Genomic DNA, 27,936 nt, shown 5'->3' with positions numbered 1-27,936 from the left:
ACCTACTCCTAGGGAAATGGCCTTTTCTGATTGGTAAATTGAGAAAGAGAAATTATTTGGGCATACTCACTTTAGTATTGTCTTTCATTCTGCTAGGAGTAATCCTGCTTCCATGTCTAAGTTTTTGATATGTTATCTAGGAGTATGGGGTGTGAGTGTACCAAATTATGGGAGTTTTTAATTAGAAGTCTACTTCACTAACAGGAAATTTGTTGTTTTATCTTTTCTTACTTCTTATTTCTGAACTTGTTCATAAACTGGATGAAAATAAATATTCAATTTGTTAGCCCATTCTTTGGATATCTCATGTCCCATGCATGCTAAATTATTAACAATCTTAGCCTGGTTTTCATTTTTTGCCCAGTTAATTTTCATCTGTTGGCTCTCAGTTTATATAATTACAGGTTTTAGGTGTGACGAAGGTTTGTAAAAGTACCCTAATACCCACATACATTTTGAAAAGTGTAGACCAACAAAAAAAGCATTTATCCTGTATTAAAGGTAATAATGATATTTATAAACTTAGATACACAGAGTTCAATTTCATAATATTTTGAATCGTAAAGTATACTCAAGCCTCTGAACTTCAGGTGACTTAACATTAACCTTTGAATCAACAATTTACTCTTTAGCCTAGAAAAGATGCTAAATTATTTGTTTAAATGTCTTTTAGGCCAGTGCACGGTTTTTCTAAAATGCAGCAGTTCAAATCTCTCCATCTGCCACTGTAAGCACTAATATGCTTTAGAGACCACACGGGTGTGAAAGAATGCACCTTCCCTTCCCAAAGACATCCTTAAGCCAGACACTATAATTAATTCTTTAGGGGCAATGTAGTAAGGGAAGACTCCTGGGACCATTTTTATTTATACCATCAGCTTTTGTGAGAAAGGTGAGATGTGTTTAGCTCCAAGTCTCAATTACTCCTGACTTTTCTCTAGTTGCTGACATTGGGTCACACTGCTGGTAACCAAATCTTTTCAGGACCCTTGTGCAAAAGTGAAGATAAAGTACAACAGAGCTCTCTTCTTTTTAATCAGAAAGATTTTCCAAACTTGACAAAACAGTACTGTATGACCACTTGATTTTAGTCTTTATGAAGTAAATTTATTCCCAATCAATTCCCTCTGTTCACAGGTAGATTTGGCTTTTCATTAAGATTTGTTAGGATAGTGATACTCAGTATTTGCTGAGTCTCTCAGTGAGACACTGAATTTATTGGCTACCTTTTCATTTTCTTTGAAAGCTGTTCAGCCTCAGCAAACAAATTTTTAAAAAGTCATTTTTTCACTGGCAAAATGATGTTGACTCCTTGTTAGAATTCTGATTACACAGTACAACCTTTAAATGTAAATTTCAAAGTAGATGATAAAGTTGCCAAAATGTCTCTTTCTCATTTAAATTGATTTAAGTAGTCGTTTGTAAAAAATACTAATTCCTCTTCTTCAGATTTCTTTGACATTCAGAGAACTACCATACAATTAGTCAAGTAGTTGAGCGATGTTTTCAATAACAACCTCATCAAAAGAACATAATCAGGAAAATAATCTCTGACTGCTCCCCTTTAGAAAGTATGAGAGGGATTTAAAAACTGAGTCATACATGGAGACTTTCTGCATGCCTTCATCCTCTTGACCTAAGAAAGAAACTGATTCAAAATTAATACAAAGTTTGTTTGGGCCAACATTGAGAACTGCAGTCCAGAATATGCTTCCAAGTTGCCTTGGTGAGTGCTCAGTTTAGCCTTTGTTACAAGCAGGTTTATAAAGGAAAAACAGGGACAAGGTGGTATGATACAAACTTGTCAGGAATTCTCACTGGTTTAAAGAAATGACATCGGTTGCAACTGGCAATCATTATTGAACTATGGGCTATGAGTTATGGTGACCATAGTATGGCATTTTATGGCTACTTGGCATCAGTTAGCTTAGAACTCACAAAACCAGTAGCTTCAAGAGGTAACTATATACCTCAACTGGGGAGTAAGAAGTGACTATTATTGCATGTCAATGCCTATCTGGGCCTGAGAATTAAAGAACACTCTCATTCCTCAAAGTTTTTTTTTTCTTTCTCAATCCACCATCTCCTCTGTAACACAGTACCTAACTGTGGCATCCCTGGAGTCAGGTTCTTTCAAGGGTTAGGCTACAAGTATAAAAATTGGAATTCAAAAAATTGTATTTCACTTGGCTTCCATTTCAAGGTTCCAGACTTGTCATATTGTCATCAGTTAAAAATCCCCATGACCCCAGATAGTTTAACTTTGGGGAAATAACCAGTTTTAAAACCACCAACAAAGTGTGCAACATTATTGTAGCTTTAGAATGACCTTTATAATAGAACAAATCCATCATGTATGGTGGTAAATCTTGAGAGAGAGAGAAGTGGAAGAAACCTGGGAAGAAAAAGGACAGCATAAACTTCAACCAGGGGTGAGGTCAGCGGTAGGTAAACTCTCAAAACAGCTTCCCTGCTGGGGCAGCACTACCTCTGTATCACTTAGGTTGATCGCAGAACAGCTGTTTTTTTACTCTGGAGTCTACTTCTTTCAGGCTCTTTGAAATTTTTGAGATACCATTGACAGTAGCAGATGAGATGAAGATTTTCAGCTGGTGTCAGTAGCATATTAATGCCTTTGCAGTCCATGGTGTCTCATGAATTTCTATAGAGGTTCCACATAAATTTTGACTTGAAACATAAAATGATGAAATAGTCTTTTGGGATGATAAAGATAAGGCCCTTAAGCTGGACAGCAAAAGGACAAAGGAGCAAGTGATAGAATCTCCATAGGAATCATAATAACCTCTTAATGAGAGGTTATTAGTTAGGATCCTTAGCAGTTTAATCTGAAAGAACGCATGTTACCCACTGTCATCTAAGGCAGGGTTTCTCAACAGCAGCACACTGACATTGAGGGCTGGGTAGTTCTTTGTTGTGGGATAGAATATTCAGTGTAGAATATTTAGCAGCATCCCTGGACCAACCTCTCTAGTTGTGACAAATCAAAAATGTCTCCAGACACTGCTGAATGTCTCTGGGGAGTAAAAATCACCCCTCATTGAGAACCATTGAGCTAAAACACCGCAAGTCCATCACACTGAATTTTGTATCATTTTGCCCAGTCACATTTTTGCAATTATGTCTATGTGGACAGACTTTCAGGTGTATTTCTCTTAGGTTTTAAAAGATGTTTTTTACATGACTAAAAAAACTCCCTAAAGTGTTAAAGAAACATACTTTTGGGATCAAAGAGCAGAGTGAACCAGAACAGCAAAATTTTCACTTTGTATGTTCTGATTCTAAAACTTTTTGGGAAGAAATTTTAGGCATTTGAGAAGGATTTTAATCTTTCTCATAAAGTTGTAAGTATAATAATTCACATTTTTATAGTGCAGAATAACTTTCAAGAACTTGTTATAAGGACTTGTATTTTCCTTATGTTATTTAAACCTCACAATGACCATGTACCCTAAGCATCATCTTTATTTCATGGAAAAGAGTCTAAGTGACTTACCTAAGAGTATACAAGAGCATTCTGGAGGAGGCAAATATCAAACTCACATATTTTGATTTAAATACAAGTATTTTCCAAAAGAAGACTTGGCACCTGCCCCTACTGATGAAGTTTTAAGCATTGAGTAAAGTGTTGTCACCTCTAGAATGAGAAAACTTAGAGAAAGAGGGGGTTAGTGCTGTCTGAATTGACATATGTGGTTGGATAAGTTTGCTAGTCTTTTAAAAGGGCATATAACTTTATTTTTAAAAATAATTCTGCTTTTGAAATATTGTCTTAAAAGATGGATGCAATTACACATGCTATATCCTCCCTGGTCTCAAAGCACATAATTATCCATTTCTTTTACCTTCTATTCAGAGGGAAATTAGACTGGCCCTTGTCAGATACAAAGATATCATTGGCCAACAGAAATCTCATTTAATGAACTCATCTCATCTAGAATAAGTGAACTTAGGAATGGACAAATGTGGAAATTAAGACCAGATCACAGACCTATCTGTAAACAATTACAGAAGATTCCGGTTACTACTGAATTCAGTCTATTTGAACTCTAGCATTCATATACCCTAAGACATCAGAAACAATAGGTTACAGTCCCTTTTCTGATGTTTACTATATGATTTTACACAAGTCACTTCACCTTTCCTAACCTCCATTTCCTCATCTGTAAAATTAAGATGATAATAGTACCTCTCTCAAAGGTGTATTGTACAGATGAACTATGACAATGATTAGGATATAATAAATGTTGAAAATGTTAACTGTTATTATTAACTGTGCTGTGTAAATATTACTAAGTTCCTCAGCAGATTCCATCACTTAGCTTCCATAATGGTGATAACTTAGTACAATTGTCTTTTCTACCTGCTTGCATGATTATATATCCCATCTCAAGCTTCTTCTAATTAATATCTGTTTACACAAATGACTCCCTTGGAAACTCTGCTTCCTGAAGTCTTTACCTTTGAAAGTTTTTCTACTGTGTGTTTTAATACTCAAATATGTTTTATTAAAAAAATTAGTGACCTTAGCATCTTTCTTAATACCTTTTTATATAGTCTGGCAGCGTTGGTGACAACTTCTGCTTTTTTCTAAGTAAATAAGACAATGGCAAAGAAATTTTTGTGTCTTGTATTATATAGCCTCTTTACATAGGCCAGAAGAAAATAAGGCAAACAGTTTGGCTTAATCAAGACATCTCAAGACTTGATTGGCAGTAGGACACGGTTTTGACCTCATTCATGAGGCTGTTGAGAGGTTCAAGAGACTAGAGACATAAATTTTTTGCTGCATCAACTTCTTCATAGAACAGCTCGGAGCACAACAGCTGGTTCCCCTCAAAGTGAGCCAGTAAAAAATTGAGAAAGGGTATTAAAGACGGAAACCGCAGCCTTTTTGTAACCCAGTCTTCGAAGTGCCATCCCATCACTTTTGCCACGTTCTTTTCACTGAAAGAGAGTCATACCATCCAGCCTATGCAGAAGGGAGAGGAAAGGTGTAGATCCGAGGAGACAGGATTATTAGGGACTAACAGGCCCTAACACATAGATCAATAGAAAGTGACGAGAAAAGAACATCTAAAATATTGAGTAAGGTAAATTAGGTTCAGTGTTTTCCAGACCCTTTATTCCTAATGCAGGTCAGATAGCAAGAGACTATAAATTGTTTTTGAGTGAGGAGTTTCCACTTCCCTTTATGATGCCAAGTTTAGAAGTGCAGCATTGTAAGAGGAATTCTTCCAGAGGAACAGCTCTGCACCAGCCAAGGCTAATGAGCGAACACCATGGTACTATTTCTAGAAGTGTCACCTTTCTGGTGATCCTTTTCTTTAAAATTCCCCTGGAGGTCTGCATTAATGTTCTTTGAGTAGGGAATGTGTAGTAGCTCACTGCAGAAAGATGGAGTCCCGCAGGAGAAAACCTTCTACAAGATATTATTTATTCTTTTCCTCCCTACTTATTCTAAAAGGAAGGGAAATTGAAATAGAGGAAGCTTTTGAACACAGCGTGAATGCAGAGCTTGTAACTGTCGTGTTACTTTTAGTTTAAACTTAAGCCTCCCTTATTCTTCCAGTACATCCTTTGAAACAGCTGCTGCCAGTGCAGAGGAGACCACGTTATTTCAGAGTGACTACTTTTCAAGCAAACACTGCATCTAAGTTAATTAAAATGCCTATGCTGTTTTCTTTCTCAAGCCCTAACAGCTTCAAGGGAGAATGCAGACAATTCAACTGCCAAGGGGAAAAAAGAAAAGTCAAACAAATTGACAAAAAAAAAAAAAAAAATCATGGGCTGAATGTAATCATCACCACATCCTTCAAGCTATACATTTCTTTTATCGGACTTCTGTTTTCAAGTGGTTCCTTCTTGACCATGCTGATGACCTACTATTTATTTACCTTTGGTTTCAATGACTATGTCATTTATTAATTACAATTCTTTGGGCTATCTTCTCTCCCATGAAGCCATTGAGCTGCTCTTTTGAGCTTTGTCAGGCCTGAAGGGGAGATGGGTGCACCCTACTGCCTCAGCCACCTATCTAGGCAGAGTAGATGGCCACATGCTGTGATATAAGTAGAGCAGCCTATTATTAAAGTGTCCCATTCATATATTCAGGATGACTTTTGTTTTCTGCTAGTCTTGCACTTTTTAAACACTCTTGAGAGGAATGAAAACTTATACAGGCACAAGTAATTTCATGTGAATTCATTAATCAGGTTGCTTTTCTCTGGGATTGCAATGACAAGGAAAGCAAAAGGTCATACACCATTTATAGGGACTGCACCTTCAACCCAGTTCTACCTCCTCTCCTTTACCCCTCCCCTTCAGGAAAACTAAGAAGAATCCACTGGAAATGATAACATAACCCCATGTAGGTAAAACCTGTTCTGGAAGCTGGAAAACTGTTCTAACTTGTGATGATAAGTCTTATGTGTCCACTTGACTAGGCGATAGTATGCAGTTATGTAATCAAACACTAATGTGGGTATTGTTGTGAAGGTATTTTGCAGATATGGTTACCATCTACCATCATTAGACTTTAAAGGAAATTATACTCCATAAAGTGGCTGGGTCTCATCCAATTAGCTGAAAGACGTTTAGCAAAAGCTGAATTTTTCTGGAAAAGAAATTCTGCCACAAGACTATACACACACACACACACACATACACACACACACACACACAGATAGATTTGGGAAATTTTTCTCTTGCATTTCCTTATTCAATCCAATCAGCTCTACTTTCTAAATGACTCTGAAATGAAGGTAAGAAAAAGACTAGAAAAAGACAAAAGGGTTTGAGTCTATAAGGCCTGCTCACCAGTTAGATGTATAGGATGAGGGAAGAGGAATATGAAATGCCTCCAGAATTTTCTTCTGGGTAACTAAGTCTGTAGAGATGTCTTTGATTGAGACACAGAATACAAAGGAGAAAATGTTTTTCAGAGAAGATAGGTTTAATTTTGAAATTTTGATTTTGAGGTATGTGTGAGACTGCCAAGAGAAAATGCACAGTAATTTTTAGACTTCACAATTTAGTACTCAGAGCAGTCTTGGTGAGGAATAGAGATATAACAGCCCATCAGCCTATCTGCATTCACCCAGGAAATATAAGAGGCAAAAAAATGTTGATGAGATACCAGGAAATACTGTGTCAAGATGAGCAGGAAATACAAAGGAAATCAGGAAGGAGCAGATGTGATGACCTAGAAAGTATTTTATTTTCTCCTTTTCTTTGTTCCTATGGAAAAGCTCAATACTGAAAAAGTATAATAAAGAGTTTTGTTTTTTTTTTTTTTTTTTTTTGAGATGGAGTTTCGCTCTTGTTACCCAGGCTGGAGTGCAATGGCGCGATCTCGGCTCACCGCAACCTCTGCCTCCTGCATTCAGGCAATTATCCTGCTTCAGCCTCCTGAGTTGCTGGGGTTACAGACACGCGCCACCATGCCCAGCTAATTTTTTGTATTTTTAGTAGAGACGGGGTTTCACCATGTTGACCAGGATGGTCTCCATCTCTTGACCTCGTGATCCACCCGCCTCGGCCTCCCAAAGTGCTGGGATTACAGGCTTGAGCCACTGCGCCCGGCCAATAAAGAGTTTTAAAGTGCCTGTTAGTGTCAAAAACTTGAACAAAAGCAATTTCAGTGGAACAGAAGCCAGAAGGCAATGGACTGAAGAATAGATGGGAGGTGGGAAACCAGAGACAATATTTACTCAGTAGAAGGGAGGAAGAGGAGCAGAACGTTATCTAGAAGACAGTACATGTTCAAAGAGGAATGCACACTTTAGCTATGGGGGAGCCTAAAACATTCAAATTAAGAGATACTTTTGTGGTTTTGTTTGTTTTAACCAAGGGCAACTTACTCCAGAATATATTTACATGCTGACAAGAAGAAATATAACAAGTGTTTTTAATCTGAGAAATGTCTACATGGTCTATAGGGGATCCATAAATCCTATAAACTGTAGACAAGTACTGTATCTATACTATTGTGTGCAAATTAGTATTTCTGGAAAACAGATACTGATTTTTCAAAGTTCTCTGACATATGTGTTTTTAAAATTAAACGGATTAATCAAGTAATCATGGAGATCTGTGACCCAACACTGTTCAATAAAATCTTTAAAGACAAAATCAAGAGAGAAGCTAATAAGTAGTTCAAACTAGGTGAAATCATATTTACATCTAAAAAATAAGAAGCTTTGAAGACCCTAAAGTGTATTGCACTGAATATATTCAGGCAATCTTCAGTTAGTTCTGGGTTAGCAAGTAAATCTAGTTTTCTGGCTTATTTGCTAGCACATAAAATGTTAGGCAAATCACATATGCCTTGATTACAGATCCTTGTTTTTGACAAAAAGAAATTTAATATTAATATCATGATTTCTGACCCTTTGTCTCCCTTTCTTTTTGTTTTTATTTTTACACATGACTTTGTATCTCAACCAAAAGTGGACTGAGAACATTAAGCAAATTTCCTTACTCCAGGAATAGTTTGAAAGAAGGCAGCTCAGTTCAGCCTTGTGTTTGGGCTCAATCTCTGCAAAGGTCGTGTGCAGAAGAGATGAGCTGCACTTACTTTTAAGGGAACTCTCAGGAACATTTCTCTTAATGAGGGTCTGGAGAAAGTGTCTGAGAAGAAACCTTAATGGGAGGTATTCCATCTCGAAAGATTAACATAGAAACAGGTACTAAACCAAACAAACCACAAATATTTAAGCTGTAAAATGAGAGGAAAGAGAAAATATATTCTAAATCTGTATTAAAAAGTAATGCCATGTAGCTGTATAAAACTCTAGTGAGGGTTGTGAATGAATCTTTAATGGTATCATTTATGCTTGTCCCAATGCACTATGTTCACAATGAGAACTGCCTACAAATCTTGATGTACCATTTTATTGCACAGAAAACTGGCCACCATCTCACAGAGCAGCAATTGTAAATTAGAAATATATTCTGTTTGGTTTGAGCACAACACATTTGGAAATTTATGAGGTTGCATAAAAGCACACGAAAGCATTTCAGAAACAGTTTAGCCCCCTGGCTTTCTTCTGGTCTTGGGGTTCAGAGAAGAGAAAATTAGGGCTGCTGACCATGCTGTTGCCTCATCAGGAGTCTCGGAACAAGTCTACCTGTGTGCAGCCTCCCACTTCTCATCATCTGACTGGTAATCACTCCAGAGTCCCCCAGAGGGTCTGGTAGAGATTCTCCTGTATCTTGACAAACGCACCCTACATGAGCATAGTGAGGTATGCTCTCTGCTTTCATGTTGTTTGATTCCATTTTAAGTTAAATAAGACCTTGTCGTGGGCATAATAATACAGGTCATGGCAATTTCAGATGTAAGAAACTGCTAAATCAGTTTTTTTGACAAAGTTTACTGTATTTTCAGTGGTTATTTTTTTGCACCTACTTTTATGAAAATATTGAAGAACTTGGACTTTTTCTACATTAGTAAAGTAGGTGATTTCTCTTTCTCTAGCTCCATTTTGCTAGCAATTCTGCTACAACTGGTTAGCGTGGTCCTAAATTAAATATTGATAAAAATCTTGAAGAATGGGCTTGAACTTCTTATAGTCTTTTGAACGGTCTTTGGATTAATATTGTTTTATATCTGAATCAAATACCAAATTTAGCAATGCAATTTTCAGATTTCCATGATAATTATATGAACTAAGTTTCCAAAAGACAGAACACTGAGTAGAAATGATAATTATATTTTGTTTTTACACAATTAAATTCAAATTAGATATCAAAACACATCCAGATTTAAACAGACTCAAGCCTTTACTTTCTTAAAAAAGAAACTGGTTTCAAATAAGTTGAAAGGGATAAAAAATTATCAATGAGGAGAATGTGAGGTAATTAAAAGCTAGGATTAGGGGAAAAATAGAGAATTTTAGCAGATAATTTCATTAGTTTGGAAAAATTAACTTCCAAATACAGTTTCTATTAATTTGAGAACTAGTGAGGAAATGATATAGAAAATATAAATTGACTAATAACTAGAAATATGTTAATAATTTCCCACTCTATGTAGACAAAACAGGCATCTGTGCTAAATGCAAATTTCACAGCCAAAATATGTCCAATCATGAAGGTAGTGTTATTAAAACAAAAAAGAACTTCTTATGAAATACATCTCAGAAGGCAGTTGAAGTTACCAAATGGAACGTATTTGAATATAATTTTTTAAAAATGAAACATTAAAAACTATTAAAGACATTCAGAATATATTATACCAAAATAGGCTACTCTGACATTAGAATTATTTTGAGTTAAAGCTAGTTGAGAAAAAGCAGATGAGATTTCTACCCTTTCCCAATCTGCCTAAAAGTGGAGCGTAATTTCCCTTCATGAAGGGTGTTTCCGTACTCTCTCACATGCCGAGAAGATAACATCACTGAAGACAAAATGGCATGGAGATGGACTTGCACAAACGGACTTTGCTAAAATAATCGATTAGATTTGCCCCTATATTTACCATTCCACAATTCACAGCCCCAAAAGCCTTAAAGCCCTTTTGTTATATATATATATATATATATTTTTTTTTTTAAAGATGGGGTTTCACCATGATGGCCAGGCTGGTCTTGAACCCCTGACCTCAGGTGATCCACCCACCTCGGCAAAGCCCTTTTCTTTTGTCTGATTACTTTTCTACAAAAGTGCTGTTCTTTTGTTAAGATGCTATAGAAGCTCAGGTTCTAATCACTCCTTTGAGTTACTCATCACTGAGTTTCTCCCACATGTATTTGTGCTGCACATGTTAATAACTGTTTGTCTTTACCTTGTTAATTTGTCTTTTGTCAGTTTAATGTTCGGGTCCTAACCAGAGAACCTAGGAGTATAGGGAAAAAGATCTTTTTCCTTCCCTTCAAAGTCTTGAGGACTCTGATGATTTTCAGGTATCTGGTAAAGATGTTTAAAGAAAATTACAGGTATGTTTTAGATGTTATACTGAATAATGGTTAATGAAGCAAGTAATGTAGTATAGATATTCTTAGCCTATTGAATTAAGCTAATTTTTTGAAGGATAATCTATTCTCAAAATATAAAATTTTTTACTGTCAAACATGTATTCATCATTGATTATTCTTTAGAAATTATTATGATTACTTAGTTTCTTATACAGAAGTACAAGTAATCATTATCATTGAGCAATTTTATTCTAAACTGAGAATTACTTAAAACTGAAGAAGAAAATCTCTTTTCCAAGGATTTAATAAATAGAGAAGAGGACAAACTGATAGAAAGAGGTTATAAGATGCAGATAGCTGACAAAATTTCACATTACTTTAGTGAATCTATTTTGAAATAGCAAAATCCTAAAATATGTAGTTACTTAGAAAAAAAATTCTAAAATTAATAAACTTGCTTTTTTCTACTAAGACATTTAATATTATTTTAAGAAAAACTTTGGTAGCTATTTTTCCTCCTGACTGCACTTAGTAAAATTGTTTCTCATATATCCCAAATTAATTGTTAAATTAGATAATCTACTTAGCAATGGCTCCAATTAGGTTTCATAAACAAAATAATTAAAGGATGATTAATTTTCTGGTAATGTTGAAAAATAAACTATTAGAATAAAAAATCCAAATAAATTACTGTAATATACATTTTGAAGCATGTATGCATTTCATACATTCTCTGGTAGACAACTTCTAAGATGGCCTTCATTTATCAATTTGTCTGTGTACAACCTTTTCCTCTGATTGTAGACTGGATCTAGTGACTTCCTTCTAGTGGATGGAATACAACAAAAGTGACAGGATGACACTTCTGAAATTAGATTTTGAACAGTTTGGCTTCTATCTTGCTTGCTGTGTTTTACTCTTTTGCTGACTTGCTCTGAGAGAAGCCAGCTGCCATGTTGCAAGCTGTCTTATCGAAAAACCCACATAGGAAGGAACTGGCCGACAGCTAGTGAGGACCTAAGGTCTATCAATCGCTACTTGAATGAATGTGAAACCAGATCTTCCCCTGTTGAGCCTTGAGGTGACTGCAGCCCAGGCAATACCTTGTGAAAAACTGAAAAACTCTGAACCATAGAAACTCTGCTAAAATACACCAAGACTTTCAACCTACTTTGACATATTATTTGTTGCTTTAAGCCAGTATGCTTTAGAGTAATTTTTCATGCACTAATAGGTACATAGAATATCATCTAAAATGTTATGCAGGTACAGTGGCTAATGCCTGTAATCCCAGCACTCTGGAAGGTAGAGGCTGGTGGGTCGCTTGATCCCAGGAGTTCAAGACCAGCTTGGGCAACACGGCGGCGAAACTGTGTCTCTACCCACCTCCAACCAAAAAAAAAAGAAAAGCATAGCCAGGCACAGTGGCAGGCACCTGTAGTCCAAACTACTTAGGAGGCTGAGAGGTAGGAGGATCACTTGAGCACAGAAGGCAGAGGTTGCCGTGAGCCGTGATCACCACTGCACTCCAGCCTGGGTGACAGTGAGGCCCTGTCTCTAAATAAATAAATAAAAATGTTAACTATTCTGGACCAATCCTACAAAGTTTTGTCCCCTGGAAAAATTCTTACTTTGCAGCGTTAGTGGAAACATTTGTACAAAATATTTGCATGCAGGTAACACTTGGTTAAAATCATAATCAAAGATACCATGAAGGAGAAGAAATACAGCCAAGGGAAGACTTAAAGCCTAAGCGATATGAAAACAATAAGGAAATTTCCTTGTTTTACTGTCCATAATCATGGTGATGGAAGGCTGTTGGGACACTTGCATATAGAGAGTTCCCAGGGAATCTGCACTGGCTCTTAAAACAATTATTCATGAGTCACTGACTAGCTGCTTTGTTTGGGAATCTGTAGGAACTTCCCCATGTTATGAATATCTGTCCACAATTTTGAGAGGGCTCTAATTCTAGCAGTGGGAGTTCACTATTTTACCATTTTATTTACCATTTTATTTTCCTTTATAGTGATTTTTACAAATAAGCTAATGTTTCCAAATTATTTGTGTTTTTTTGTTTTTCTGGGGCAGTGGGCTTCTTTTTTTTTTTCTCCTGAGACAGGATCTGGCTTTGTTGCCCAGGCTAGAGTGAGTGAAATGGTATGATCACAGCTCACTGCAGCCTCAAACTCCTGAGCCCAAGCAATCCTCTTGCCTCAGCCTCCCCAGTAGCTGGGACTATAAGCACTTACATCCACACCCAGTCAATTACTAAAACTTTTTGCAGAGATAGGGTCTCACTTTGTTGTCCAGGCTGGTGTCTATCTCCTGGGTTCAAGAAATTCTCCTGCCTTAATTCTGTTCTTACTGTGTTTTTTGACAAACCATTTTCATAATTGCTAACATTATTTGGTAATCATTTTATTTTTACTTTTTACCCACCCAGAATCTTTTATCTAATTAGGTGATATTTTGATATTACATGGCAACTTTTAAAAAAATGATATCTATGATACAAATCAATAAATAAATTACTATTTACAGAAAATATGAAGAAACTCATGTAATCCAAACAATATCACTGGTAATCTCTGACTGGATTCTCTTCCCTCAAAAGATGAAAGCAAATTTCTTCATCAGCCTCTCCTCTTCCCTGATCAAGGTTCAGTAGAAAATGAAGAAAAAAAAAATGCCTCCAGTTTTGTTCCCTTTGGATAGGATTGTTATTTAGGTTCCTTGTGGTTCCATACGAATTTTAAAATAGTTTTCTCTAGTTCTGTGAAGAGTGTCAATGGTAGTTTAATAGGAATAGCAATGAATCTATAAATTGCTTTAGGTAGTATGGCCATTTTAATGATACTGATTCTTTGCATAAGAATGGAATGTTTTCCTATTTGTGTCATCTCTGATTTCTTTGAGCAGTGGTTTGAAGTTCTCCTTGTAGAGATCTTTCACCTCTCTTGTTAGCTGTATTTGTACGTATTTTATTTATTTATTTATTTATTTTTGTGGCAGCTATAAACAGGATTGCATTTCTGATTTTGCTCTCAGCTTGACTATTGTCAGTGTATAGGAATGTTAGTGATTTTTGCACACTGATTTTGTATTCTGAGACTTTGCTAAAGTTGTTTATTAGCTTAAGGGGCTTTTGGGCCACTACTATGGGGTTTTCTAGATACAGGATCTTATGGTCTGCAAACAGGGATAGTTTGACTTCCTCTTTTCCTATTGGATGCCCCTTTTTTCTCTTACCTGATCACTCTGGCCAGGACTTCCAATACTATGTTGAATAGTAGTGAGAGAGAGCATTCTTGCCTTGTGCCAGTTTTCAAGGGGAGTACTTCCAGCTTTTGCCCATTCAGTATGATTTTGGCTCTGGGTCTGTCATATATGGCTCTGATCATTTTGAGGTATGTTACTTTAATACCTACTTTATGGAGGGTTTTTTAACAGGAAGAGGTGTTGCATTTTATTAAAAGCCTTCAAACAATACTACAGGGCTACAGTAACCAAAACAGAATGGTACTGTGAAAAAAAAAAGACACATAGACCAATGGAACAGAATAGAGAACCCAGATATAAGGCCACATACCTACAACTATCTGATCTTCAACAAACCTGACAAAAGCAAGGAATGGGGAAATGATTCCCTATTCAAAAAATGGCACTGATATAACTGGCTGGCCATATGCAGAAGATTAAAACTGGAACCCTTTTTTAAACCATATACAAAAATTAACTTAAGATGGGTTAAAGACTTAAATATAAAACCTCAAACTATAAAAACCCTGGAAGATGACCTAGGCAATACCATTCAGGACATACGCACGGGCGAAGATTTTATGATGAAGATGCCAAAAGCAATCATAACAAAATCAAAAACTGACAAATGGGATCCAATTAAACTAAAGAGCTTCTGCAAGCAAAGGAAACTATCAACAGAGTAAACAGACAACCTACAGAATGGGAGAAAATTTTTGCAAACTATATATGTGACAAAAATCTAATAGCCAGCCAGCATCTATATGCAACTTAAACAACTTCTCAAGAGAAAAACAAACAACCCCATTAAAAAGTATGCAAAAGACATGGATACTTCTCTAAAGAAGACATACATGTGGCTAACAATCATGAAAAAAAGCTATACATCACTTATAGTAGAGAAATGCAAATCAAAACCACAATGAGATACCATCTAACACCAGTCAGAATGGCTCTTAATAAAAAGAAACAGTAAGAGATGCTGGTGAGGTTGTGGAGAAAAAGGAACATTTACACACTGTTGATAACCGTATAAATTAGTTCAACCATTGTGGAAGACAGTGTGGTAGATTTTTTCAAAGACCTAAAGACAGAAATACCATTCAACCCAGCAATCCCATTACTGGGTATATATCCAAAGGAATATAAATTGTTCTGTTGTAAAGATAAATACTTCCAAATGTTTATTGCAGCATATTCACAATAACAAACACCTAAATGGTCATCTGTGATAGATTGCATAATGAAACTGTGGTACATATATATACCATGGAATATTATGCTGCCATAAAAAATGAGATCCTGTCCTTTGCAGGGACAGGGATGGAGCTGGAGGCTATTATCCTTAGCATACTAACTCAAGAACAGAAAACCAAATACCACATGTTTACACTCATAAGTGGGAACAAAATGATAAGAACACATGGACATATCGAGGGGAATAACACACACTGCTGCCTCCCAGATGGTGGAGGGTGGGAGGAGGGAGAAGATCAGGAAAAATGACTAATGGGTATTAGGCTTAATACCTTGGTGATAAAATAGTCTATACAATAAACTCCTATGACACAAGTTTACCTATATAACAAACCTGTGCATGTACCCCTGAACTTAAAAGTTATGTAAAGAAACTGAAAGAGAAAAGCAGGCAGATTGATGGAATCACTGGATTGGCAGATGTAACAGTCAAATGGCTTCATCGCCCTAGCACCACACAACATATCTGAGCTGCTATATTACAAGTACCTCTAATCAGTATTTCTGTATATTCTTAACACTTTCTCTTCTGAAAGTTTTAGACTAGAATCTTCCTACTAGAAACAAAGAAATGGAAGGTGAATTGTTATTTATATGCCAAGTCTCAATTGTTCTTTGTTTCTGTATTAAGCAGTCTGAAGTTCAGCAGGAAAGAAAGTCAAGAACTTATTAGCAATGAGCACCACTTCTCTAGGAGAAGGGAGTGGATGTGAGGGAGAAAATCTTCACCTATTAGCTAATGGCTAATCTTCACCTATTAGCCATCTCTCATGTATGCTGTCCAGCCCTACAATTCTACAGTGGCTCAAGCACAGTAAATCCTCCATTCATATTTGGATGATGTTTGCATGCCAAGAACAAAGAAAAACTATAATTAACTTTTAATGCCTGAAGTTACTTCTACCTTTACCGCACCTAAATTGGTGCCTTTTTCTTGACCTTGGTGAACTGTATCTAATCATCTAACCCAGATATGAAAAAATTGTATTACACTAGGAAAAGTCTTCATTCATGAATGACTAATGAGAGGTCTAAGTGGGAGGAAAAAAACCTTGAAACTTAAACTGTAGTAAGTCACACTTCTGGGATGAACCAAGGTTTTGTTTCAAGATAATAACTCCATTTTCACCCTGCCAGGCCCTTAAAATAAGATTAGCATGAAAATCCATATATATAAAATAGAAAAGATAAAGGAAAAGGGACAGTGGACATTTTAAAATTTCCAATACCTAGCTGAAAAAAATCTTGTCCTAATTATCTCCTATTCAATTGCAAAGATTCACAGGATAGAATAATGACTCACATCTTTTCACTCTTCGCACTCTTGTACCTCAGTCTCACATTGTCCCATTAGAGGGACAGAGGTGTTTTAAGTGCTCTTAACACCCAGATCTGGAGAAGCTACTATTAATTCTACCATGTTTTGTATTAACACATCAAATCAAAAGAACAGATTTGAACTAATGGATCCTGCACCCCCTGCTTCCCTGGAATATGTCAATATACTGTGCATTTCCAAAATTATCTTCAAAAGCTGATTTTTAAAATTCACATTGAATACAGGAAGAAGTTTAACAGAAGTTTTTCAGTTAAGTACACTGACAAACTCAGTGTACACAGTCTTTATAAAATTCACAGAATCCCTGTTACTTTAAACTCTAAGTTAATTAAATGGTATTGAAAAGCACAATTTACTTTCTTCCACTACCACGAAGCTTATAAAACTCCCTTTTATTATGATTTTCTTGTTTATTCATTTATATACTTAGTTTATTTTAACTGAAGACTTTCTATTAACTTGATCTCAATGTGTCTGAGATTTAAAATAATATGGGTGTTTCATAAAGCTTTGGCAATTGGCCAGAATGTTCACAATGCAACATTGATAAGGGACATAACTCTTTAGTCCTTAAGAATGTTTCTTTGGACATACCTCCAATGTCAGCATTCCAGAGCTTCAGAGCCACCTATCAACACTCTAGCGGAGACAGCAAACCATAGCATTCTGTTGCACAAGCAAGCCTCAGCCACAGAGTCCTTTTTCCCACTTAAAAGAGAGAAGTGTTTTTTCCTTTGTTTTTGTGAGTGTGGGGATAGTAAGGCCCAAATCTCAGAAGTCAAATGGAAAATACATTTAAACAAAGAAAAAAAAATCATTCAGAAGGAATTTTAAAAATTATATTTGTGTGTGAACTGAGATGCATCTCTGAATGGGACAGTGTGTTTTATAGGATTAAAATGAACTCTTAACATCTCTTGTAAAGCCATTTGTTCATAATTTGGAGAACAGGATGATTCAAGTTACAAAAGGATTCCTCATTCTGTTAAAAACATAAAAATCATAAGTCCCTTTAAATGTTTGTTTAGAGATCACTGAGAACATTATACAATGAGCACAAAATGAAGTATTTCAAGTCACTCAAGTATCAGAAATAATAAGAAAAATTTTAAATTATAATAAATGAACATTTACATATCTATTTTTATTTACGGTATATAACAAGAGCCTATTTTGTCAAAATCTTGAATCCTCCCCTTTTTTGCTTTCATAGCCTTGCCTTTCATCACTGTGACTACCATTTCCTCTTAGGTAGACTAAAGATAAATAGATGATCTCAGTATACATTTCTCTCCATATATCTTTGCTTCATTTCTCTGTCACCTATCTAGTCTAAAGTTCATCTTTTCCCACTGTTCTTGTTTTGCCATTGCCTTGGTACAGACCTTTCCCCGACCTGTCCTCTCATCCTCCCTAACACCTTTTCCAGCCTCATCTCACACCACACCCATCATTCTTCTCTTCCTCTTCGGGTTTCAGGCCCAATCTCCTAATATTTCTGCTGATTTCCCTTGCTCCTCAGAGTCTTTAGAATCCTCATCCCTCTATCTTGCCTACTTTTTTCCATTCCTTTTCTTATTTAGTACAAATTATTTTAGTTCACCAATCCTTAGACATTTTTAATTGTACCCTTATCAGAATCTTTTGTATGCATATCCTAATAAAAATGTATACATACATACACATGAACATGCATATTATATACGGGTACAAATATGCCATGTATGTGATGAAAAATACAAAAAAAAAGAGAAAAGGCAAAAGTCAAAAAAAACAGAAAAATTTAATCTAAAGATGAAATTTAAAATACTTTTTTGTCGGTTGTACTTATTAATGATTAAGAAGCTCCTTTCTTTGCTAAAAATGTTTTAAATATTTTAGGAAGAAAATGTGATTATGCAATGATTTCAAAGTTTGCTTCTAAAGTCAGTTAACTTTGATTTTTGATATATATAAAAAAAAAGATGCCTCACAAAGGTACCTAGATAAGAGCAGCAGTAAAATTTAATAATTGGTTCTAGAGCTAGACTGATCAGATTGGCCTGGTTTGACCACATTCTGTGTGGTCGATGGAAGATTTCTAAGTTCTCTGTGACCCAGTCTCCACATCTGACAAATGAGCATGATGACTGGATCAACCTCCACCAAGTCATGAGGACTAAGTGAGTGAATGTGTGAAGTCACTAAGGGCAGAGCCTGGCATAGAGAAGTGCTTTATTAAGGCCAGGTGTCATTACTGTTGTGTTTATATGTTTGGAGACATACCATAACATTTTGTGTACTTCTGGCCTCAATTTCTCTTCTTTGCTGTAAATTATCATGCAATGAAAATAGTGTAAAGATGATGCTAACTCTTTTCCTTGCCCCATACTCATTCTTATAAATTTCAGCCAAGCTGCGACCAGATGAGTTTACACCTATACTGTCTGTCTATAGAATGTTTTAATTAAAAAGTTATAAATCCAGTACAGCTTTTTAGTAATGTAGTTCATGAAATAATTTTATATCTTATTACTAGAACAGAATTTTGAAAATACCATAAGTTCAGGCATATTGGAAACATCTCTTCCTTTATACAACTGCATGGCAAATATCTCACATTGTGAATTTGTTCTAATGCTTGTTTCTTCAGTTATTAAACAATGTTTCCTCTATGTTTGTTTTTTTACTCGGAAAGTGATGTAGGCATCCTTCAATTTCCATGAGAAATTGATTCCAGGACATCCATGGATACCAAAATGGATGCTCAAGTTCCTAATATAAAATAGTGTAGTATTTACATATAACCTATGCACATCCTCCTGTATACCTTAAATTATCTCTAGATGATCTTACAATACCTAACACAACATAAGGCTATGTAAATAGTTGTTATATTGCTTATTTGTATTATTTTTATTGTTGTATTTATTTTCCAAATATTTTTGAACTACAGTTAGCTGAATTCAAGGATGTGAAACCCAAGGATATGGAGGCCAGACTGCATTTTAATTTGTATTTTACTATTCTCCATATTTTCTCCATTTCATCTCTTTCTGTTACATTACATAACCCAAGGGGCATTTTGAGTTATGTTAATAAAGGAGAAATCTCAAACTTTTTAATCATGTATCCCTATGCTTAGTGAAGACTTACAGCATCCTAGGTTGGGTATCAAGAAAATGTTAAACATAGTTGAAAACATTACAGGGCTCAATACTGTTCTGGGTTTGTAGGACTCATTAGCTAATTTTTCCAGGTGCTTTATACACTCTGAATAGATGATTAATGCTTCATCTTATAAGGTAGCCTAGGAAGATCTCAAAGAATGGATAAGTCAGTTCTGCCATTTGCTTATTCACTCTCCTTGCATTATTAGTGTGGTGTTGTCTGTAATTTCCATGTCGGCTCTTTTTTCAACTAACACATTGATTTTCTTAGGACTAATTTAGTTGATAATATAATCTTACATAATATGATCTGGGGAAAAGATGTATCATTAACTATGTTGATATGCCAAGAACACAGAGAACTGAACAAGCCACTGTAAACCTCTAGGTTTGGAATTTCCCCCTTTCCTTCAGGACATCTCAAGTTTTTGACATGGCTCAGGTCTAACTTTGAAACTGATTTACAGTGTGCATATATGTTCGCCTAGTATCAAATAATAGTCAAATGCGATTTATTTCCTAACTTGTAGATCAAATAAACGTGTAGGTTTTAGTACTCTCTTAGTGTCTCGAGTAGAATATTTTGTCCATGCTTTTTTCATTTTGGAGGCCATTCCTTTAGTTCTTTTCTCATTCACTTCCTCAGAAGAGTCTGTAAGGGACCATTAGTGACCAAGAAGTGATAGAACAACCCGTTGACTCGCTATGGAAATGTGTCCTTTCAAGGGGCCACCATGCTGCTTTTCTACTCCTGACAGACACAGAGTTGACATAAGGACTGTGTAGATTGGTCTAGCAATGAATGTTTTTCCATATGGTGCAGGAAAATGAATTGATTTTAATATGTCATTCTGGCCACTCATGAGCTGAAATACTCTGATTTTTTGACTTAGTATAAACATAGCTTTTTTATACTTTTATTTTACTTTTTAAATTGGTTTTGACATTTTCCAAATTACATCTTTTGGCTTCCATCTGAGTCTCTCTTATCTTAAAATTTACAAGTTTTCCTCAAATTGAATTGGAAAATGCCCAGAAAGCTGGTCTGAAAAGAGGTAGACAGTCACAGAATGTAAAATCTAAGAATGAAAGCTAAAATGAATTCAGTAAAGGAAAAAAGAAATATTACACAAATATGTTTCATTTATAAACCCCTCTCAGAAGTGACAGTGTGTGTGCGTGCATGCCCATGTGTGTGCACACGCATGCATGTTTGTGTATGCAGTCTGGCTATGCAGTGATTAAGGTTGACAGACACGATAACTATCTACAAATGTAGTAAGGCATGCACATTAAGGAGTCAGAATAATTTCAAAGTAGAATTCAAGGCATGAAGAGACAATAAAATAAATGCTTTGTTTCTGGAAATACTTTTCAGATTGGAGACCTTTAGAATAAGAAAGATTCCCCAAAGAAGGAAGAAAGAAATAATAATAATCACCTGTTGTTCCTAATTACATAGCCCAAAACACTCAAGAGGGTATTCTGTGAAGAATAGCCCTGCAACCTCGAAACAATCTATTGGACTGGTAATTACTTGATTTTTCCACATCTGATTTTTCAAATTCAATCAATTTCCAGCCAGCTTTTCTACTTTACCATCTGTTTCTAAAGCAAAACTTAACACAAGTCTGTGGAGGATGAGGTTTGTTTTGTTTCTTTTCAATCGTAAGATTTAGAGAATCATGTCTAGGCTAAATTCCAGGTTGAATGGATCATCAAGACTCAGCATCACGCCCATATGTTTTCTTAAGTTAAGAGTAGAGCATGTTGTCTTTCTTGTTGCATTATGTTTGAACCATAGAAATAGATTTACTATGCTAAAAAGCATCCAAATAGCACGTGCACAGTGCTTCCTCAGTAAAGAGGCAGTTAACAGGCATTTCAATGCTCTTCATCTCTACTGAGTACCGAATTCTTTGCTGTGTTAACCCTAATGCATTTTGAAACTGTTCATTCTGAATCTGATGGTTCTTGTGCAAACGAATTTTACACACTTTGTGTAGGATAATCTGGCAAATGTTGACATGTAAGAATAAAAATACATTTTCCTTTTGTTTTTTTGTTTTTGTTTTGGGGTGACTGTGAGTTCAAATTTCTCACTGGGGTAAACAAATTTATGATTACATCACAATTTCCATAAGACAATAATGCTTCTGCTCTCTCTATGGATGAAGAATGCATTTGCCCTTGATGTTTGGAAGAAAATGAAATGAAAACACTATATGTAAATAAAGACAAAAAAATCTATACAAATATTACAATCCCTAACAATTGGGGCAAAAGTAATATGAGGCTCAATTAAGAAATAATACATGAGAAATGGCTGGTATATAAAAAGTATTCAATACATGTTATTAGACTCAGAACAACAAGAATTTCTGATTTTTAGGTTTTAAAGGAATATATGAAGAAATAAAGTGCTGTCATTTTGCATACCACGACTATAACTCATTCAGGAAAAATAAAATTCATTTTAAGGATAACTGGCTATCCTGTACCTTCTTGTATCTAATATAAAGGCTTATGTAGAAGGATACGTGGAAATGGGATGTATGTACTTTGGTGCAGAAAAAGATGCATGGGTGTCGATCCAAAGTGTTCACCTAATTCCCACTCAAGTGCTGTGGTAGCTTTCTTTCTTTGTGTTCAATGCTTAGTTGAAGCTTAAAAGTCTGAAGGTAAAAGAGAACTTTGTGGTGAGAGGGAAACCCACTCCTGAAAGCCTCCTTGGAAAAACCTGAACTCAGCTGATTACCACTAAAACCTGCATCCCTCAAGTACTAAATTTGTTCCACATTGAGTTATTTCTTTCTGATTCAACAGTTGCCAATTTCTAAAAATTCAATCAGAAATTCTAAATGTAAATCCTGATGTTCTTTGATAAATTTTGGAAGAGCAGAGGTTATTCTCTCTGCCCTCTTTTTAAAAATGCAAATGGTATATTACCTTACAGATTTTACTCTTCATAGCTGGTATTTTAAAATACAATTTGTAGCTGCAATGATAATGATCAGAATAAGACACATGGTGAAAATACTGTGATTTGATATAATTTCAAGCAATTAATTTTTATTTTAATAGCTTTAACGTAAATGACATAAAATGCACATATTGAAAGTGAAAAATTTGCTAAGTTCTAATATGTATACACCCATAAAAGCATCACCATAATTAAGACAATTGATGTAGCTATCCTCCTTAATGTTTCTTCATGCCCCTTGTAATCTTCCCTCTGGCCCTCCTTCTTTGTCCTGTTCATAGTTCAGAAGCAACTGATCTTTGTTCTAACAATATTAATTTGTTTGTATTTACAAGAAATTTGATTACATGTATTGATACAGGAAGTATTCTTCTTAGTATGGCTTTTTTCATGCAGCCTCATAATACTGAGTTCATCTTTGTTATATCATATATAAATAATTCACTCCTTTTTATGTCTAACTAGTATTTCATTAAATTGATATACAGTTTGATCAACTAATCTGTTGATGCACAGTTGGGCTGTTTCCAGTTTTTAACTATTATAAATAAAGCTGCTATGAACATTGATGTACATACCTTTTTGTGAACTTCTATCATTTCTTTAAAGTAAATACCTACAAGTGGAATTGGTGAGTCAAACTATTGAGGTATGCTAAACTTTAAAGAACCAAGCTGCAAAGTGGTTTTGTACCTTTTACATTACATTTCCAGAAGCTTTGTATAAGAGCTCCAGTTGCTACATGCCCTTGTCAATACTTTCTATAGTCAGTTTTTATTTTTTGAATTTTAGCTATTTCAAAAGTGCTGTTATTTCATTATGGCTTTAATTTGCATTTCCCTAATAACTAGCAATGTTGAAAAGGCTTTAATATTTATTAACTTGTCATTCATATCTCTTCCTTGATGGAGTGGCCAAATTTTTTTGCCCATTTTTATGGGATTATTTTGTTGTTACTGAGTTTTGACTGTTCTTTATATATTTTGTATATAAATTCTTTTTACAAATGTTGTTTCCAAATATTTTCCCATAGGTTATATTTTGCCTTTCATTCTGTTAATGTTATTTTTTGAAAACAAAACTTTGATTTTTGATACAGTCAAATTTATCAATTTATTCTTCAGTGTATCATGTTTGAAGAGTGTGTGAGAAATCTTAACTCACAGTTACAAAATTACTTTCCATATTTCTCCTAGAACTGTTGTTATACCTTTGGGATTTCATTTGGGTCTACCAATTTTTAGGGCTTTTTTTTCTATATTGTGTGGCTTACGTGAAGAGGTTAGTTTTTTGCATTAGATGTCTAATTCTCCTGGCTCCATTTGTTGAAAAGAAATGAAGCTTTCTCCACTGAATGGCTTTTGAACTTTTGTCAAAATTAATGACCACATATGTGTTGCTGTATCTCAAGATTCTTCATTTTGTTCCATTGATCTATTTGTCATTCTTGACACCACCAGCAGACATTATTGATTACTGTAGCTTTATAGTAATTCATAGAGTTATGTAGTGCTACCCTTCCAATTGTGTTGTTTTCAATGTGGTTTGATTGATTATTCTAGGTCCTGTGCATTTAAATATAAGTAAGCTAGGTTAAGGTAATTTACAAACATTAAAATACGTTTGTATATTTCCATCTGAAAGCCTACTAAGATTATGGTTGGATTTCATCGAATGTACAAGTCAATTTGGGAAGAACTGATTTCTTAATAATACTAAGGGTACTGACAACAACTAAAATAGAGCGATCCATTTCTTTCTGTAATTTTTTCAATAGTGTTTTCTTGTTTTCTATGTATAGATCTTTTATATCTACAAATTTTTCTTTTTTCTGCTATATACAATTTTTTTTCATTTCAAATTGTTTGCTGCTTATATATAAAAATACTATTGATTTTTGCACATATAGCTTGTATTCTGAAGACTTATTAAACTCAGTTATTTCTAATATTTTTATAGATCCTATTGGATTTTCTACATGTATAATCATGCCAAATGGGAATAAACAGAGTTTTACTTTTTCCTTTCCATTCTGGATATCTCTTATTTTTTTTGTTTTACACAGGCTAGAACATACAATAATGAACAGAAATAATAAAAGCAGATCTCTTTTTTTTCCCCTCATTTTAGGAAGAATCATTCAGTCTTTCATCATTAAATATAATGTTAGCTGTACAGTTTTTAATAGGTGATCTTTTTCAGATTTATCTATTCTAAATTTGCAGAGAGTTGTAGCAAAGAAGGTTACTGAGTTTTGATGAATAATACTTCCACAACTATTATCATATGTTTTCTTCCCTTTCAGTTATTAACATGTTGAACTGATTCAGTTACTTTTTAAAACGTTAATCTAACCTTAAGTCAAGATATATGGTCCCGAAATAGATACAAACACCAATTGATTTTTTATAATTATGCTAATTTATTCAGGAAAGTGTGATCCATTAAACAAATGATGTTGGAATAACTGGGTATTTATATTCACATGGAAAAAAAAGTATTGACCCTTGCCTCATTTTGTACATAAAAATCAATCCAAAGCAGTAATAGTTTTAAATGTAAATGGTAAAGCCATCCATCTTTTTGAAGAATAAATATGAAAAATGTTCTTAACCTTCAAATTTCTTAGATATTAAACAAAGAACATGAACACACTTTATATTGGGGATGTTATCAGTTAAAAATTAGCTCTTTAAAGAACACTATTAAAGAAATTCATAGGCATACCACATATTAGAAAATATTGAAAATAAGTATCTTTCATAATACTTGTATTGAGAATAAAGACAGTCAAAATATGATAGTATACAAAAAAATAATTTTAATGAGAAAATTTTGAATGAACATTTTAGAAAAAATGTATAAATGACAAAAAGTATATTAAAAGATGTCCAACATCATTAGTCTTCAGGGAAATGTAAATTTAAACCAAATTGAAATTTCATTAACTCCAAATTGATCTACAGTAGTCAAGACCCATCAGTGTGCTATATTCAGGAGACTCATCTCACATGCAGACTCACATAGACTCAAAATAAAGGGATAGAAGAAGATTTACCAAGCAAATGGAGAGCAAAGAAAAGCAGGGGTAGCAATCGTAGTCTCTGATAAAATGGACTTTAAACCAACAAAGATCAAAAGAGACAAAGAAGGGCATTATATAATGGTAAAAGAATCAATGCAACAAGAAGAGCTAACTATCCTAAATATTTATGCACCCAATGCAGGAGCACCTGGATACATAAAGCAAGTTCTTAAAAGACCTACAAAGAGACTTACTCCTGCACAATAATAGTGGTAGACTTTAACACTCCACTGACAATATTGGACAGATCAATGAGACAGAAAGTCAACAAGGATATCCAGGACTTGAACACAGATTTGGACCAAGCAGACCTAATAGACATCTACAGGACAATCCACCCCAAATCCACAGAATACACATTCTTCTCAGCACCACATTGCACTTACTCAAAAATTGACCACATAATTGGACGTAAATCATTCCTCAGCAAATGCAAAAGAACGGAAATCATAACAGTCTCTCAGACCACAGGGCAATCAAATTAAAACTCAGGATTAAGAAAAGCACTCAAAACCACACAATCATGTGGAAACTGAACAACTTGCTCCTGGATGACCAATGGATAAACAATGAAATGCAGGCAGAAATAAAAATGTTCTTTGAAACCAATGAGAATGAAGACAAAATGCACCAGATCCTATGGGACACATATAAAGCAGTGTCTAGAGGGAAATTTATACCAATAAATGCCCATGTGAGAAACAAGGAAAGATCTAAAATTGACACCCTATCATCAAAATTGAAAGAGCTACAGGAGCAAGATCAAAACAACTGAAATGCAAGCAGAAGACAAGAACAGCTAAGATCAGAGCAGAACTGAAGGAGATAGAGACACAAAAATCCCTTAAAAAATTCAATAAATCCAGGAGCCAGTTTTTTGAAAAGATCAATAAAACAGATCACTAGCTAGACTAATAAAAAAGAAAAGAGAGAAGAATTGAATAGATGCAATAAAAAACGATAAAGGGGAGCTCACCACCAATTCCTCTGAAATACAAACTATCATCAGAGATTACTACAAACAAGTCTATGCACATAAACCAATAAATCTGGAAGAAAGGGATAAATTCCTGGACACTTGCACACTCCCAAGACTAAGCCAAGAAGAAGCTGAAACCCTGAACAGACCAATAACAAGGTCTGAAGTTGAGGTGGCAATTAATAGCCTACCGACCAAAAAAAGTCCAGGTCCAGGTGAGTTCACAGCTGAATTCTACCATACGTACAAAGAGGAGCTGGTACCATTCCTGTTGAAACTATTCCAAACAATACAAAAGGAGGGAATCCTGCCAAACTGTTTCTATGTGACCAATATCATCCTGCCAGATACTAAAATCTGGCAGAGACACAACTAAAAAAGAAAACTACAGGCCAATATCCATGATGAACATTGATGCAAAAATCTTCAATAAAATACTGGGAAACCAATTGCAACAGCACATCAAAAAGCTTATCCACCACGATCAAGTAGGCTTCATACCAGGGATGCAAAGCTGGTTCAACATACGCAAAACTATAAACGTAATTCACCACATAAACAGAACCAAAGACAAAGCTGCATGATTATCTCCGTAGATGCAGAGAAGGCCTTTGACAAAATTCAACAGCCCTTTATGCTAAAAATTCTCAATAAACTGGGTATCAATGGAACATATCTCAAAACAATAAAAACTATTTATGACAAACCCACAGCCAATATCATACTTAATGGGCAAAAATTAGAAGTATTCCCTTTAAAAACTGGCACTAGACAAAGATGCCCTCTCTCACCATTTCTATTCAATACAGTATTGGAAGTTCTAGCCAGAGCAATTAGGCAAGAAAAAAAAAAAGCATTCAATTAGGAAAAGAAGTCAAATTGTCCCTATTTGCAGAGGACATTATAGTATATTTAGAAGACCCCATTGTCTCAGCAAAAACCTCCT

General features: G+C 35.0%; 1 long non-coding RNA gene across 3 annotated transcripts in view; it reads right to left on the bottom strand.

Annotated features, from left to right (window-relative positions):
• LOC116551250 overlaps window positions 1-27,936 on the bottom strand; it is a 504,137-nt gene that overhangs the window by 162,012 nt on the left and 314,189 nt on the right. The gene's annotated exons all lie outside the window — the stretch shown is intronic.

Source organism: Sapajus apella, unplaced genomic scaffold, assembly GCF_009761245.1.
Source record: "Sapajus apella isolate SASKATOON/1434 unplaced genomic scaffold, GSC_monkey_1.0 scaffold9, whole genome shotgun sequence".
NCBI classification, from domain to species: Eukaryota; Metazoa; Chordata; class Mammalia; order Primates; family Cebidae; genus Sapajus; species Sapajus apella.
The sequence above is the reverse complement of the archived record's forward strand: the minus strand, read 5'-3'. Positions and strand labels throughout refer to the sequence as shown.